Source organism: Acyrthosiphon pisum, chromosome A3, assembly GCF_005508785.2.
Source record: "Acyrthosiphon pisum isolate AL4f chromosome A3, pea_aphid_22Mar2018_4r6ur, whole genome shotgun sequence".
Lineage (NCBI taxonomy): Eukaryota > Metazoa > Arthropoda > Insecta > Hemiptera > Aphididae > Acyrthosiphon > Acyrthosiphon pisum.
The window spans coordinates 35,725,122-35,744,364 of NC_042496.1; positions in this window are offsets into that span (position 1 = coordinate 35,725,122).

Here is a 19,243-nt window from a genome sequence, read left to right on the forward strand (position 1 = left end):
TTACAATATATATGATGCCACTAAGAATCATTGATTTATCATTAAATTTAAGTTGAATACATTGTCCATTACAGTGACCTACTGAATTACAAAGAACGCATACCTTGCATGTATTTATTATTTTCAAATGTCCATATTATACCGATCCATAATCGTTAAAAAACCACGCGTACATCTAATTTACTGATACGCCCTGTATAAATATCTAAAATTGATTGAGTTAAAAAATGTTTAAATGGATCATTGGGGATGAATCGACGCGGCAGAGTGATACTGCACTGGTATTGCACTCCAATGCCGTCGAAGTCGATCCGATGAAAGTCGAGATGAATGAGAATATATGGGTGATTACAGGAACATTAAAAATAAATAAATATCCTCCTCATTAATTTTTCACTATTAACCTGCTATCCCCAAGAAACAAAATTCTCGTAATCGAAGTAATCAAAAACTGTTACAAAATTGTTGAAAACTTGTCTTCTTCATTGGTATACTTATTATATCAAGTATCCAAGTATCCAAATTTAAATATTTATTCAGAATATTGAGATCTTGTTAAGCTCGAATATTTCAGATTATTGTTTGCTTACCCCATGTTCTCTTAATATTCCCAGCACAATTTATCACGGTTATTCAATCCATCAACCTACACTAAAAAAAACATTACATATTATCTTATAAAATAAAATTTGAATGGAACTGTTGTTGTCTGCCAATTGTTCATTTATTATGTCAATAAAACGTTCATTTTGTCTGTATATATTTATTAATTATTTTAAAATAATTAACATCGTTCCTTTTAAATCAATTATTTTTCTAATTTTTGGCAAATTGCTTATATTTTCGATATGACACACTTTCCACTTGATTTTTCTAATATTGATTTTTGTTTAGGTACTCATACACAATATTAAAAATGTAGAGACACATCAAACACAAAAATTATTTAAAAATGATGCAGACTGGAAAAATTGTCTATACCTACGTAGGTACTGTAAATCATAATTCATAAGTTGAAAAAAAATAGTTGTTTAAGTATATATTATATTATATTACTTTAAGCCATAATATATATATATATATATATATATATATTATAACCTATTTATGTATTTTTACGACTAACTGGTTTTATACTGCGCATTTAAAAAACCCTTGTAATGACATTTGTATTTGTCATTGACCATTGTATACTTAACCCTTACTCGACTACCGTATAATAGGTTACAAGGATTAGCATAAAATAAGATTAATATTACTTGAACCATTATTTTTTTATTTTAATATATTGGGTATGCCTACATAATATTATACGTTTCGGCATAATAACATTGTTTCCATTGAATTGAAAGATTAGTCAGTTCAAATAATAAATCTTCGCTGTAATTTTGTTTGTGGGATATTTACATTTCTGAATTTTATTCGGAAAACATATTGTATTCATTCAATATGGTGGATTTGTTTTTCCTTTTATAGTCTCGTTTTTACAATCGAATGCAATTGTTTATAATATATAATATTATGTTCTCTTTTAGTTCGAACACATTATAATATCATTATATAATACTATTGTAAGACAGACATTTGGTCGTTTCTTTCAAAAACCATCCGGAATTTTTTGAAGAATTGTCCTAGATTTTACAAACGTAGGTATATTATGACTATTATATTACAACTCAGACACGATGTAAATAATATGGCCTTAGACACTCATGACACCTTCGACCTTTGTCGAAGTCACATTTGTAACTTATATTACATATATATATATATATATACTTATATAATAGTAGCAAAGATAAATCAATTTTATTCCGATCCAGTGATCCACAAATTGCATATGTCTATAATAAAAACAAAAATAAAATGAGTAGTTTGGTACGTCTATTGATACGATTTACAATCGTTGCGTATATAATAATTTGAATACTTTATTATTAGTGCGCAGGTGTTGAGAATCTCTTCATCCGTTGATCTAGTTCAGGTAGACCTATTCAGGCGAACAGGCTGCTGCATCGCTTAAAGTTGTGCTGAGAGGATTTAAATTATGCTCTTCAAGTGCGTGGGAAAATCATAAATCAAACCGTTAAAATAATATTCGTATTAAAGTATGTATAGTCTATAACGAAGAAATAAAACATGTATATAATACTCATTTGTATAAATATTGTTTACAATATTTTAAATAGTAGAGATATGTGTGGTTAAACGTTAAAGGCCATAAATAACATGTTAGGTACTTACCCTATGAGTGCATTGATTTTACCATACTGTACAGGGGTTACACATTTTTAGCGAAATTATGTTGAATGCATATTATATAGGTAATCAAATCAAGATCAACCTACCTATTTGGGCAAGAATACTAAACAAATTAAATGTTAATAATATAATTTATTCATTTTTTTTTTTTTTTTTTTGGTATTCGGTTGAATGCCTAGTAATAAAGTATATCTACAATCGTAACACTGAAATAATAAACACTACAATTTACTCTGCAGGATCAATTAATTACTCGTCGATTCGAATCAATAACATTAGTAATAATATTTTATTTTGAACACAAACATCATAAAATGAAATCGTACGGTGTACACTCAGTGTTTGTCACTATCCTACCTACAGACCGTGGGAATAAAAGGATTAAAATTATTATTATTATTATTAACAAACACACGATGGGATTTTCACCGAAAGCCAATCATATATTATAATATTATATATATGAGTACAATATTCATACAGGTTCCGTTAAGACGAGTTGAACACACGAAAACACTATACTGACGTTATTAGTATAGGTATCTATTAAAAAAGCCGTACAGGTAATAATTATTTTCGAGTGAAAAAACGTCATTTTCAATACGATTTTTTTTTATACTTGAAAACCGTGTAATCTGCTGTAGATATTAATCGGTCTGCGCATTACAGCCGTCTGTGCAGGTCCACCGTAAACACAATATCAGAACTGTTCGATCTCGTCGTACGTCTTGTTAGCGTTTAGTACCTAACTACCTATTATATTGGCGGGTTAACGGATAAAAAACAACGACGTCATTATAATAGTCATTAATACCTACGTTTTGTATATTGTAATTTGTATAGTGCGAAATTTTCAGCGAAGATTTTTGCGAGTGTACCACCTACGGTCTTTAACCATCATGATAATATTATTGTAATATATTTTGTACCATGCCGTTATGAGCTCTAAATAAAAATATGAAATATTGTAGAGCATATATTTTACAATTTTAATGTCATATTATTTTGCTACCTTTATGGCATAGTGTTGTAACTTAATAGAAATAACCTAACGTAAATTGTCAAGAAAATAAGAATAAATAGATTAAAGACTACCTATTCAGCAAAAGCAAAGAAGATCAATTTAAAAGTCGTCCTACCCATTTATTATCCACATTTTTTTGTCGGAAATCGTAATTAAGTCTACAATATGTACCTAGGTGATAAACTAATAATTAAACATAGCTGTAAATTATTTCATATTTATCTGAAATCAAAATCATGAATTTTTATTGAAAACGGATTGTACGAGCATATATTTTTACCACATATATTTTTCAAGAACATTTTTTTTCATGATTTTTTAGTGCACTTATACCAAAACCCTATAGTTATAACATATATAGCTATAACATTATAATAATTTATAACATAATATAGGTACGAGTCTCGACGATTTCGGTCGGATTGAAGTGAGTTTTGTTTTTTCCTCTCCCCCGGTATAAACACGGTCTATAACCGTAGATAGACACACACATCACAGACAACACCTCGGGTTAACGAACGTCGACTACGACGAAATAAAACAAACGACACACGCACTACCTATATAAGTACCCATACAACACTCACTCACGCTCGATCGTCCTGCGTACATATTATTATTACTACATTAATACACAACAATATGTAATTACACGTCCGGCGAATTTGTCGTAGGATTTTGATTTCACTCGCACACCGCATTATCTCATTATGTACAAAGGTACCTTACTTATATATATATATATATATTATTATAGACGACGTCTGCGCGGACCGACGACGACGACCACGTCCTACTCTAAATTTGTCTCAATGATAATCGGTTTTATTTTTTCTTCTTCGCCGCAAGTCTATATATGAAAACGGCCCGAACAGATGGTTATCCTTATATGTGACCCGCGCGCGTCCATGTGGTCGGACGGAACACGCTACGCATGTAGGTACGTATATAGGCGGCAGGCGATTATTATTATTATTACTATTACGATCGTCGCACACACAAACACACACACACACACACACACACACATAATATTATATTATCATAACACATAATATTATACGTTTACGCGCCCGCCCGGAACAACTGCTCGGCGAAAACCGTTTTTCCCGCGCCAATTCCCGCGATATCGGCACCGGACTTTGGCTCGTCGAACTTTTCCGCCCCGGCCTAGCGCCGGACAGGGCGCCCGGCCGACGATTCGCCTCGTCAGGACCGTCGCGCCCCGGTAGCGCTCGCCATGTGTTCCGCCGCCGCCGCCACATACTCCTCGCACTATATACCTAGGTAGAGGTAGCGTATACCTACCTACCTATACGACTGTAGCCTAGCGCACGTTTCCTTGTTTGTAAGACTACAATTTATTATTATATATTTTTTTTTCTTCTCTCGTCGTCGTCGTCGTCCAGGTGGTGTAACCCATAATGGAAATCCCGCAAGTCTCCCCGGCCGACACCGCCACCGAACGTATCCAAACTCGTTTCGCCGTCTCGGCCGCTCCGTACTCGGACAGTCTGACACGTCGCGTTCCAGCACACAATATATACCTTTATACACGCATATATAGGTATACAGTTATGTTATTATGATGAATAATATATTATATCATATTGTATTCCGGGCCGATTGACGATGATTCGTCATTATCCATAGAGTCACCGCCGACAGTCGCGTCTATACGACGACCCGTAATTTATAATAGGCACATTATACGCGTATCACGTGCATAATATTATTTGGTTTCGGGCTGGGACTCGGAAGTCGTTTCGTTTACATATTGTGGTTTTATCATGCCCTTGCGGCGATGTTATAAAATATAATACCTATATTATATACCTAAGTTTAAATTTTTAAACTCGTTAATGTGTGTTATAAAGTGTAATACGATTACCCATCGGTATCTATAGAGGATGAATAATATATTGCAGTAAAACACATAAATAAATGAAATTAAATGAAAACCGAATAAACAGGCTATAGCTTAAGAAAATTAACGTCTCCCCCATATAAAAAAATGTACACAAAAAATAAATTGTATAGATAATATTTATCTCTGATATATAATTTCATTTAAATAGATGGCTACAAAGATGCTTTGAATTATTTTTATCTAGATGAACTATTTAGATACAATTATTTAGATAGTGCACAACACTGCACAAAAGTTATAAAAAGTGTTTTGGTACATATTATATAGAGGCTGCCAAACAAATAAATAAACTTGCACGAATGTAATTGGTTTAGTGGAGCGGCTACCATTTAATTTTAAAACATTTTACGGTTGTTGGACTGAAAAATTAACAAATAATCCATAAAGCGGTGCCAGAAACATTTGGATTTGGGTAAAAATACTGTGCAGGTTGGTTATAATAACTATTATATGTATACACGGAATATATATGTATATATGCACATTATTCAACATGTCTACTATATGAAACGTAAAATATTTCAAAACATTAAATTTTCGACGATTTATATAAGTTATTACCTGGGTCGAGATAACAAACATGTGTGAATATGCGCCATGCGGTATGGTTTAGCCGACAATTAATGCGGTCCAGCTAACAGACAAATACCAAACATTCTTTGTATATAATGTGTATAGGTGGTAGTGATAAATGGTTGAACGCTTATTTACTTATCTATTAATAAATAATATTTTTATATATATTGCAATTTTTGGGAAAATCACAAAAAAAAAATGGCACATTTTCTCTTTTTGAAAATTGAATTTCAAACTAAATCTATATTACACTCAATACCTCTTCATCGATCTCTAACGAAAATTAATATAGTCTTCTTATTTTCTGGCTCCTGCAGCTTACGATATAATATAAATATAACACTGTTGAGGAAATTGTTCATTTAATAAGCTGAAACATTTAGCAATATACTGATTGACCATATTAACACAATACTATTTATTTACTCAATACATTAAACAGTAAAGTTTAACAAATTTCGCAAAATTTGAAACCACATACCTCTAAGTCAAAAAAATTGCTAAATCGACCTCTTAGCCATATACTGTTGGAGATTTTCCAGTTTCGAATAAAACAAGTTGGGCTTAATTGGTCTTATTACGACTTTAGAAACTAGAAAGTGACGACGGCTCTATTTTTCAAATGTAATTTAGCGGTTTTCGTTCCAGATTGTAGTTTTCACAAATTGGTTGTACAAAAATCTGACGATCAATTCATAGTACCTTAACAGAGTGATTCGCCAAGAATGTTCGCCCACGATTTTTCCTTTAATAATGCAGTCAACATCTTTTTGAATTATTGATATTTTTTGTACTCCGGAGACACAAATTTCTGTTTTCAAATGAGAATCCCCTTTTTCTACTGTAAATTATTTTTTTGAAAATGATAACGTATAGAAATGAACATTTTAATTAGTAGTTTTCAAGTTAGTATAAGTACTAATGTTAATAGGTCCATGATAATGGGTTTGGAATATATGGGCTATGGGGGCTATGGTAATTTATAATGACTAAAATGTTAGTAATTAATATTAATCTATCTAACATTAACAATTTGTAAAAATGAATCGCGGCAGAACACTCCTTAAGACTTAAGTACGACATAAAATCTCAAGAATTTGAAAATATGATTTTATTTTTAAAAATTCCAAAAATTAAAACTTGAACAAATTTATTATTTAAGGGGAAAATGAAGGTGAGAATGCTTGGTGATTGATTTAGCACCCTGTTTATTCACTGCAGTTTCCTACTACAGGCACATTTTTCTGATCCGTATTAATGATTATATAGGTACTATACGTTTTCTTTTCCTGTAAATGAAATGAAATTATTATAATATTTACTATACAGTTCTGATACCCACATAAAAGACACAACCGTTCGAAATGGGCGTATAATGTACTCTATAACGCACGTTTCGGTTGTCGATTCTGATGCACTTCGGGTGTATAATCATAATATTCAACAAAAAATAAAAAATGACCGTCGTAAAAAAAATTATACTATAACTATATAAACATTGAATAATAATATCTAACCTACGTAGGTGTGAGGTGTGTATGCACATGTAAATATTACAATATAATATTATAGTCAGTGGTGTATTTGTGAGGTCGGGGAGGGGAAGTGATCAGGATACTAATATACTAATATTAATTATTATATCACTCAGAGCCTTTTTATGTGTATACGGTTTTTCGATGTATTAAATAAAAAAAATTAAATTTTGTTACACAATCTGTCTCTTGAGTTATTGATGTTTTTATACCGAAAATATAATATTTCTGTTTACTATTTAACATTATTTTTTAGAACTAAAAACGATATTTTATTCATGATTTACCAATTATGATAAATTACGGTTCTGGAAAAGGCGTTTTCAGGTCCCGAACAAGTAAATAGGAATAAAATATACATTTTTTTTGTCATCTCCCCAAAAGAAAATCGTAAATATTGAATTTGGTGTCAAGACACGTCAGAAAATAGAAATTGTAAAAATGGTCAATCAATTTAATACGTTACATAGTACCTACTATCACAGAATAGATAAATGTTCTAGGTATTAGTTTATGCAGCCACATGTTTAGGGGGGAGGGGGTCACAAGTATTCCCTGTTGCTCAGGGTGGACATTTTTTTAGTCCATTCGGGGTGTTAAATTTAAACGGACATATTACTATTATATATTAATTGTATTAAAAAATAAATAAATAAATATTATATATTTTAATTACTATTATAACTTTCTGTTTAAAGTAATTAATACAGCTGAAAAATGTATATTAATTTCACCAATTATTCGGAAAATAATATTAATAATATTACAAAAAATAAATAAGGGCAATTATGAACCTATAATAAATGTATGGAAGTATGAAATATTGGAACGAATGCAGTTTAGCACCCAAGTGATTTTTGTGAATTTTTTAAAATGTGTGCTTTTGCATGCTTTATAATATGACAGTACTTTAAAAAAAAATTGATGTAATTTTCTTTGGAAGTTATGGACTTTGGTAAGAAAACTTAAAATTTTCAAAATTTTGATTTTTTTTGTTTGTAAATGTGATATTTTTCATTTTTGTTGACTCATTGACATACATAGGTTCCCGAAAATTTTTTTTTAAAAATCGTTTAGTAACTGAACAGCATTTATGCTACAAAATACTAAATGGTAGTTAAACCTTAGAATTTAAGAAAAAACTTTATTTTTAGGAGGGGGCAAAATATGTTGCCTCGGGGCGCAAAACGTTGAAATATGGTCCCGAGCAGCGTATTAGACGCGCAAGACACATGGTTGGCCGGATCGCTATTTCCCAGTCTAAAAGAAGTACCCAAGTAATAATAATAAAGAAATCCCGGTCACGTCTGGATAATAAACCCCGAAATTAATAAGTCTGCTGTACGTCGTTTGCACGGGGCTGTAAGAAAACAAAACGCAGACTTTGACGACGACGACTATATAACACACTCACATGATATATATTAGAATATAAATGCGTGTGTGTACACAATAATACACGTGTATATATCGACCGACCTCTGCAAGTGGACTGCAGCGGGAAAATAGAAAAGAATGTAAACGCGTATATTATTATATACATAATACATCTTGGAGGACTCTTGAAAAATCGCTTCCACGTGTGTTGTACGGGGCATGTGCGCCCGCCGGCCGAGCGTCTACGACGTGATAGAACACTGGAAACAGGTCTATTCGGCCGACACGCCGTCCGTAGCCGCCGCCGGAAGGGTGTGGCCGCCAAACACTCCTGTGCAGAGCTCATATGTATAGGTTCTCAGCGGTGCACGTGCAACTATAATATTGTTATTATAATATATTACACGTCTTACTGTATGATATACATAATGATGTTATATAGGACGCTGCACAAACGGAGATGATGGGTTTATACGGTCGCGGACACTATTATTCCCCGCAAGTCACCTGAAAAATATCACGTTCGACTACGGAGTGCTGCAAGTTGCCCGCACGTCGGGGGCCACTTTATAGTGTTTATAGTCCGTGTAAATTATTATTTTACATCGTGATATGAGTTTATGAGTGGGAAATCATAACATTATATGTTATGATCATGAGTTAAAATTTAAAAAAGGGTAGTATATAGGTAACTGTTGTACCTACAACTGTGCAGTAGGTATCGAGTCAATTCCAGATATTGAGTTTTAAGTCCCGGTTTTAAAGAAAATGTAGAGGATTATAAGAAAAAAATGCTTATTTTTATCAAGGTATAGAAAAAGATTTATTTTTGTAAAAAAGAAATATTAATTTAATAAATATTAATTACAATAGAATCCATAATTTAAAACAAATATCTTACTATCCAAGTATTCCGCATTATATATTATAGCATTATATATTCTGTTTGGAAAAAAATTAAAATATTTTGGATATAAATACCTATATATAATATTATAATAATATATATTCATATTGGATTTTGTCTATTCATCAGAAGATATTCTCAAATGCGTCTTTTTACCACAGTATCGAGGTAAGAGGGCACATCTAATGGGGTAATAGGCCTCATGATAAATTAATTCATAAAAATGTATTTTATTTTTATCAAATAGTAATATATAAAGAGTAAGATATGCATGCATAATATAAAAGTCCCTAATATAATATATAATTAATACAGTATTAGTATTAAATACTAAGTCAAAGTAATTTTTTTTAGTATAATTATTCAATAAATATTACATAATATTATTCAATCATTTGTTAATAAATCATAGATATAATGTACTCATTAGATCAAATAAATTAATAAATAAATAGATATAATTACATTTTTAGACATTTAATTTAAAGCCAGAAAAATAAAATATTTATAATAGTAGGTAATCAATAAATCATGTAAGAAATACTTCGCACTTTTAGTTTTTACCCCAAAACCCACTAAGCCATTTTACCCCAATATGATTTTCTGCATAAACAGTATATTGTAGTATATTCAGTTGTACTAAATCTATTCTAGAATAGATATATGTAGGTTCCACGTAAACAGGTTATATATAAATTACTTTATTCACAATAATATCATCAAACATACTTAGTAATATCATAGATTGTCGTCTGTCATCTGATCGTCTTCGCTCAGAATCGTTTTTCTTATAGATACAATGATACTATATCATTGAATTCAAATTTAAAACCATCCATCCAAGCAGGGATGGCAAATATGATTTGGTCGACGTTTCAATTTATGACACAATTCAAAAAATAATTTCCGACGTGCCACTTTTTAATTTTGTCAACACAGAAAATGTTTACAAAATATAAATAAAAAATTAATGAAGAAAAAAATTATTAAAAAATTTAACTTTTATTGATTGTTAGAAACATTTTACTTTATTACTTTTATTTGGTTGGACTTAGTTTCGAAGTTATGGCTTAATGAAGTTCGTTATTCGACGATTTTTGCGTATTCGCGCGTCACTAGTTAACTGCACCTATTACGAATATAAATTTTTTTTCGCTCTTACCTGAAAACTCGATAGCAATTAATCTATTATTATAATAATTGTAGTATACGTTTAGTCCCTTAGTACATATTAAGGTTCATTAGTCATGTTGCTATAATATAATATTTATCAATCGGAATATAATATTATGTCAATATGAACTAGAACGACTTATCAGTTAGATATGATTGATTAGGCTGATCATTTTTACCACGGTATTCTGTTTTCTTAATTTTATTTTGGGTTTCACGCATGGTTAGGTTAAAGCACGGTTAAAGCACAGAATAATGGTACTATAATAGTAATTATGATAGTACTATCATTGAGTATAGTATGGTACTATCTATAACCTATGACCGGAGCCGGGAGGCGTAGGGATCTTCTAGAGCATTGAGCGTATGCGTAAAAACTCAGAATTCGAAACTGCTTACTGCTTTAGCATATAACTTCAAAACGAAGTCTGCCCTTCTAATTTTGATTGCACCGCCGTTCTTAACTCGTTGAAGTACATAGGTTTTAAAAAAAAAAAAAATGTATATTCGTATAGGTGCAGTTAGCTAGTGACGAGTGAATGCGCAAAAATCGTAAAATAGCGAACTTCATTAAGCCATAACTTCGAAACTAAGTTCGACCGCCAAATTCTGACTTCACCATCGTTCTAAGTGAAATTAACTACATAAGTCTAAAAAAAAAATTTCAGAAAAAAGGGTGTCCGGTAAAGTAACAAAGTTCCCATATTATTATACATAGTAACTATATTAAACCCTCCCCGGGGTGTTCGAAAAGTTGTTGAAATGGTATACGCAACGCACTCTAGCGGTGAATAAAGCTAATTTTATTTCACACTGATAATAGCAAGATCAATGATACTCACGATTAAAGATACATATCTTTAAGCGTGATAAAACTATAACAGTGACGAACCCAGGGGGGGTGGACCCCGGGTCCGGACACCCCCCCCCCACCATTGGCTTATGTCATAGTTTTATTTTTATTTTCAAAAGTTTCTGTGAAATGTTCATCGAAATTTATTGATTAGTTTGATTATTATTTATTAGTTATTAGATTAGATTTGGACATTAGGTATTTTGTTGATAACACGTCGAATCCGATAATAATATTAATTGACATACATTGAAAATATAAATTTAAAAATGTAAATAATACAATCGTGTGTTTTTTAGATTCCGATGAACGTATTGATTTTACAATGATGTGTTTTTTTTTTGTGTCTTTCAATACCATTTAGGACTTAGGATTTAGGACAGTAAAAATGCTTCGATTTTCTTCAACAGTATCTTTTCTGATAGGAAAGTGAATAAAGTTGGTACTTTGGGGGGGTTAAAAGGAAAAACGGGAATTTTTACGCAAAATCTGTTTTTGAGAAAATTGATTTTGGTTTTTAGTGTAACTTTAAAACAAATGACCGTATACATGAAATTTTCACTGGTTGTTTATATTTCCATTTTCTATACATGATAAAATTTTTAAAATATTTTGATTTGTTTTGAACTATTTAGGGATATTTTCAGTTTCCAATATAGACCAATATATTAGTTTTTTTTTCTATGAATATCAATAAAACTTTATTTGTTGAGTAAAAATATTTAAAATTTAATACAAGACTCCTACTATATTTTTACAATGGCATTTGAAAAATATTAAAAATCCTTGGTCACAGTTTTTTTTTATTAGCATTTAAAGTTCAAAAATTGACAAAATTCATCAAATTTAAAATTGAATAATTATTTTGTAGTTAAAAATTTATAAAATGTTCAACTTTTATATCTAAGGATTGAAAATTTAAAACAAGATTTCACGTAAGTAGTTAATTCAGTTACCAAAAAATCAGAAAAATACATAAGCACAGTTTATTTTTATACTTGTTTTAAGTTCAAATTTGGACGAATTTATATATTAAAAAACCTAGAATAGCTATTTTAGTTATTTTGTTGTGATTGTATAATATTATTCGTGGGTACTTGAAAAGTATACTATTATATATCTATGATAGTATCACGGTTTGTTGTTGATGTATAATGCGTTATAAGTACCTAATGGATATTGTGATACAGTGCCGTAGCCAGAAAAAAATGTTGGGGGGCACTTAATTTTTTTTCTCTAGCCTTTGAAATGCTAGAATATCTAATTATGACCCCTTTGTTCATAAAGTGTATCTACTACTCGTTTTATGACTATATTATATTTATGTTAACAAGTATGGTACCTTTTTTTTTTTTTTTCAGTTTGTAACCGACGGCGCTGCGGAAATTGCTTTCGCATGACTTCCGCGACGCCGCCATCGTTTATTAATAATAATTATATATAACATTTTATTAATATTCACAATCTTTGTTGGTCCCTTAGAGGGCGCACATTTAAATTACTTTGACATTTTATGAGAAAAAAAAATAAAATTGATACGTTGTTGGCTTATGGCCCGCTGTTGGCATTGATTGACTTCTCGACCCGGCTATGATGCCCGCCAGTCTTGAAGTCACGTTCTGGGTTTTCCCGGCCGGTTTATCGGCCTCGAGTCTCGAGTCTTCTCTTTCCGGTGTTGTGGAGTGCGCGTCTCGCCGTCGTTGGTTTCCCAGTTTTCCTTCTGTCTCCGTCGCCGTTCCGGGTCCGCTCCGGTCGCTGCGTCACGTGGGTTCTGCGTCTGCAGCCCCTACTTCCTCAGTCACCCTGACGATGGCTAGTCGTGCTGTGGGTGTCTTACTCCTGCGTAGTGGGCCACCAACCCACTGTCAGCAGTTTCGGCTGAGTTCTCGGGGTGCGGAGAGGTACACCGTTGTTCGTGCAATTAGGTTAATAAGCGGCAAAAAATGTAGGTACTTCCAGAAATCCAATTTTAATTTCGAAAAAACATAACAATTTCTCTGCTTTTTGGGTGTTTTGTTGAAAGTGATTTTTTTTTTTTAGTAATTCAAAAGTAAAAGTGAATTTTGAAAAAAAAAAGAAAATTACTCTGGTACTATAATACTAATTAAACAATACTACAGATCATAGATCCATTTCCTACATAATCTAGAAAAGAGATTAAGGAATTCAAATATATGTTTTCAAAATTAAAATAGCCAAAAGGGCTTTTGGTACTGGGTGAATTTGTCAATTATAACGTATAGATTTACGTTAAAACTATTCATAATGCCTGGTTGTGATTTTGTGCTGGAGTACCTATAATGGACGTAGACGATGGTAACGATTCAAAAATGTCAATAAACAAATCGAACATGAACGAACAAAATTTGATTTCCGTTTATTTCAATTTTTTATAAATTATAATAATTTTACTTACAGAGTAGCGTCTCAACATCGCGGTGGTGCATTGTGTACCTATACATCTACGGCTCAACGTTTAAACCAGGGCTTAAAACCGTTTCCAAAATTATAGGTAATCGGCTCCGGCAGGAGCCGAAATTTTTTTAAGAACCGGTTACCAGTTATCTTGTTTTGAGATGTGCCGTTTACCGGTTACCGGTTACCTTACACCACAATAAAAAAGTGATTATCAGTTACCGATTTTTAACGGTTTCCAAAATATTTAAATAACCGCTTACCAATTTTAAGCGGTTTAAATACCGCTTTTCACATCACGTTTTTTCGTTTTTGTTATCAACTATGAATTATTTGTAATGATGTGTTTACACTTTTCATTAAATTAGTTACCGTGCCTTCGATAATTCAGCGCTGCTGTAACGCTTGGTCAGCAAAACTACGCTGCTTGTGATAGATAGCGTTTTTTAATTCATCACAACCTAGCAAACCAAACAGCGGTTCCATCATGTTAGAAACATACTGGTTAGATGCATCATAGAATTACTGATAACACTTTATTGATATTGTTTGTAATCGAATAAACGAATCACTGAATAGCAAATAATAATAATAATAGCAGGTAATAGACAATTGTGTAATACTACGATAAGTAGTTAATAAATACCACGATTTAAGACATAGTATATAGTATATACTATATCTTAAATCGTGGTAAATACTAAATCATATGATATATACTTGTATATATATATATATTATGTACAATGAGTACTTTGTAGGTCATAAAATATAACCATGTGTCATTGTGTCCATGTAGGCTGCATTACGGGAAACGGCCATAGGGAATTTTAGTAATATTAAATAATCAGTACAGAATACAGATATAAATATATAATTTTTAATTTAAAATATAAAATATAATATATACCTATATATTATTTTATAATACGCATAAACAGTATACCATTACGGCATTACTCGTATCCGTATGACATGTATGTATTTACTATTTTCTGTACAATTATATCATAAATAAAGAGATTTCTTTAAACTGATAAAGAGAATATTTTTCTACTAAATAAAGTATAAAAACTATAAACTGAAATAAAAATAAATAATTGGTAATTGGAACAAAGTTTTTTTTCCCCATTGTACTGGTTACCGGGTATATCGCTAAAATAACGATTTTCAGAAATGTCGATAATTGGTTTTTGGGATATGAATTTATAAACTTTTGTTAATCGGTTACCGGTATCCGCTTTCCAAACTGCAGATAAATTAGATAATCGGTTTAGGGTTCGCAAAATTTACGGGTTTTAACGTTTTTCGTGAAAAACCGGTAAACGGTTTTAAGCCCTGGTTTAAACTGCTCAACATTATTGTAAAATGTGTAATGTATCCATTGCTCTATAATCTAAAATGTACATAATATTATATTTTAATCAATACATAACAATATTTATAATTTATATTATATAGTTTTTGCTTTTTGAATATTACATCAATTTAAACGGTATAACATAATATAAAATCGTAAGTTCTTGACATATTCAGAAAGTTATTGAAAACGGTATAGCCAACGCAGTCTAGTGGTGAACCAAAGAAGATTTTTTCGCGCTGATGGTTCTGTGTAGATCTCGTATCCACTTCGTGGAGCAGCACGAATTAATATTTTTCACACATTTTATTTTTTTGGTACTCATTAGTCATTATTCACTACGAAAGTACAATACAATTATTTATTTTTACTAATTTATTAGTAATTACTATACTACGAACATTGGTCTGCAAAAATTTTTTTTTTCTATTTTATTTTCTAAACCATCTAATTTCCATAATATTTTCGGTCATTAATATTACGCTCGTCGCTTGCTATAATATTAATATCCAAAGGTGGGCATTAACTAGTTACTTAATTTTTTAATCAACTTATGAACTTAATTAGTGCAATCTACAGTTGAAATAACTTAACTTTTCTCAGTTGATTTAAAAATATTCCACCAAATTCAAATTTTTTTAAATGTCTTCGTTTTCATGGTTTTGTACGTAGATATTATTAATTATTATATTAATATAAAAATTAAAATAATCCAATGCTCTTATAGGTAATTGTACAAACATTTATGTTATAGAAATATTTTAGTAGATTAGATATGCATAATATATTATATGACCTTAAATAGTTATTTGATATGAATAAATTAGTATTAATTAAATTATTAATTGAGATGTGTATTATAGTTTAAATATATAATAATCATGTAAAGTATAATAGGTGTATAGTAGGTATACACTATAGTGACTATACATTACGATAAAAGCTCAATAAAATTGTTTATTATAATTTAGGAAATTAGATAGAACGCAGTTTCTCTTTATGTGATTCACATACTAATTTAAAAAAGTAGAACAAATTTTTTAAACTGAGTAACGTACATTATTTTTCTATATTAACTTTTAACTTATCGATTCTGTGTTCTTTTAACTAAACTTTTAACTTGGGTTAATTAATTTCATTTACTTGCCAATACCATGTTAGAACTACTTCTATAGTAGCTATTTGTATTTTATAGCCATGATAAATTTTTCAAATTTTGGAAATTATTTTTCAGTTAGAAATTCATAAAAGTTTTTGTTTTCTTAGCTAACATAAGAATTTGTAGTAGAAGATTCCCGACAAGTTTTTATACTTCTATCAAAAAGAAAAAGTTCACTGGAAAGTCAAGCTATTTATAGCAATGAGATATTTTCGATATCTATAAATGTTTTTTTTAACTATTAATTTTGATTATTTTCACAAGACATATGCTAGGCTGATGCGACGTCTCCACTCAGAATCGTTTTTTGTATACAATGATTTATCATTGAATCCAAATACAACAAATCCATAATAAAGACATCCTCGACAACTATACTGTACAGCACAGCGGTACCCACCTGTTTTAAATTCTTCATTCGCTTTATTTCTGATATTGTTTAATACATTGGATACATTATTTGCCAGTGACACGGCTTCAACTAAATCAATATTTTGAAATCGAATAAGTTAAATACTGAAAGGTAAACTTATGCCAAATACTTTTGCCAGATGTTATGTTGCTAAAATAAATTTGGGTTGTTTAATACTCATTAATAGCATACGAAAGTTGATAGGCTCCTGATGACAAATCTCCGTCTGGCCAAGTAGAAATAATCAATAATCCATCAACATCTGCATCGAATAATTCCATACGAGTAATTATGGAATCATACCGATTGACCGATTTGGACAAAGTAATTTTAATTTAGTAATCTGTGATCCAGGAGAGACACGTTTTATTGAATTTACCACTACGTTTTGTCGTTTAGAGTATTTAAAAAATACGCATACTTTTTGTATGGTGCTAGTACAGTTTCGTATGGATTGAATGTTTGGTACATGTGTTAGATATTGCTAATTTAAACAATGTGAGATGCCACTTGCTCACCAAAAAGCCATTTTAAATAATTTATAATATGATAATACTTCTTAGTATTAATTTAATCTATTCTATGGTATTAAAACGTTAAAGTTATAAAATTTCCTAAAAGTAGTTGCGTTATATTTTTCACATATGGCAAAACTGTAAATGTATATAAATATTAAATTATAATGACAAATTCTATGGTATTCTTTTTTTTTAAGCCCTAGCCCTATTTCCCTAAACCCCCCTGGTTACTCTACTGTATCACATAATATTCTGTCAATAACGAATTACAAGAAATTCAAACTCAACCTTTATTAAAATAAATCATAGAGAAAAACCTAATGAAATAAAAGAATTTTTATAAGAAAATATCATGCTTCAAGGAAACAAATTTAATGGAAATCAGAGAATAGGGGAATTTCAATATAAATGCTCGAATACTAGAATACTATGGCTGACTATTATAAACTAAATAAATACACTTTATATTAAATTAACATAACATTTTTTTATTTAAATGTATGTAACAACGGCAAATTTATTTTTTAAATAAATAAATGGTTACATCTTATGTGTTTATTTATTTACTTATATAAAAATTGTAATACATTTGAATGAAAAGAAAAAAAAAATCAAAACATTTTTAGAGTATTTCGAGAATTTTCCCGCTTAGCCGTGTACTGATCAGTGATCGATAACGGTTAATTTGTTAATTAATTAAATTAAAGTTAATTTGTTTTTCTAATTTCCACAATACTTAATAAATTGATAACAATTACGCACGTAAAGGGTAATCCCAAGGAAAATTTAATCAACGTGTTCTGGGTCTTCTGGATTCCTCGGTCGGCGTATTGAACATAATATACGCCTGGGTATTCCTGACTTACTAGCTACTATACAGACTGTTAATTTTCATGTTCCTGTTTAAAACTTCTAAACAGTATTCTCTATAATTTTTTGTTTCTCCAATTATATGCGGAATCGTCCTATCTCACGAATGTTGAAATTGGCCAATGAAGAATACCATCTTTCTTATTTTAAACTGTATTTTCGTCATGTTATATTTTTTTTATTAAAATAAGTAAATTATATAGGTATAGACTATAGATATCTACCCGTAACACTGTATCTAGCTGTATTAATTCCAATTTTTTTCTCTGTACATTTTGTGAATGTACATTTAAATTGGGCTAGTCCCGTATCATATTTAATAAATAAATAAATAAATACGTGTCACGCTGAGAGTGTATATACAACCTTTTTGTATGGAAATAATATATTATACTATGATAAATAATTATAGTAAGATGTGGTAATTTATTTTACTCTATTCATGAGGCATTTTACCGCTAACTCGCATTATACATCAAAAGTGTATAAAAATTAGAAAATATGCTCTGATCATCGACTTTGATGAGAGTTTCTGGTAGCAAATTGGATCAAACCGTACTTTTCGGAGGACAAAATTGAAAGTTCCCAGAGCTGAGGGCTCTGATATTATAATGTTACGAGATATAAGTATTACGTAGAATTATAAATTACGATAAACATTGTATACAAAATATAAAATTATAGATAATAAAATGTGTATAATATTTAGTTTTGCACCGTTTTGGATTTACCAAGCTGATATCAAATACTTGTTTATGGACAGTATAAAATGTAGGGCGTGGATTTTTATGTGATAAAAAAGTCGAAATATGTATACGTACAATTAGATAAAAGTTTTTATTCAGCATTCAATTTTAAAATTTAGATCATAA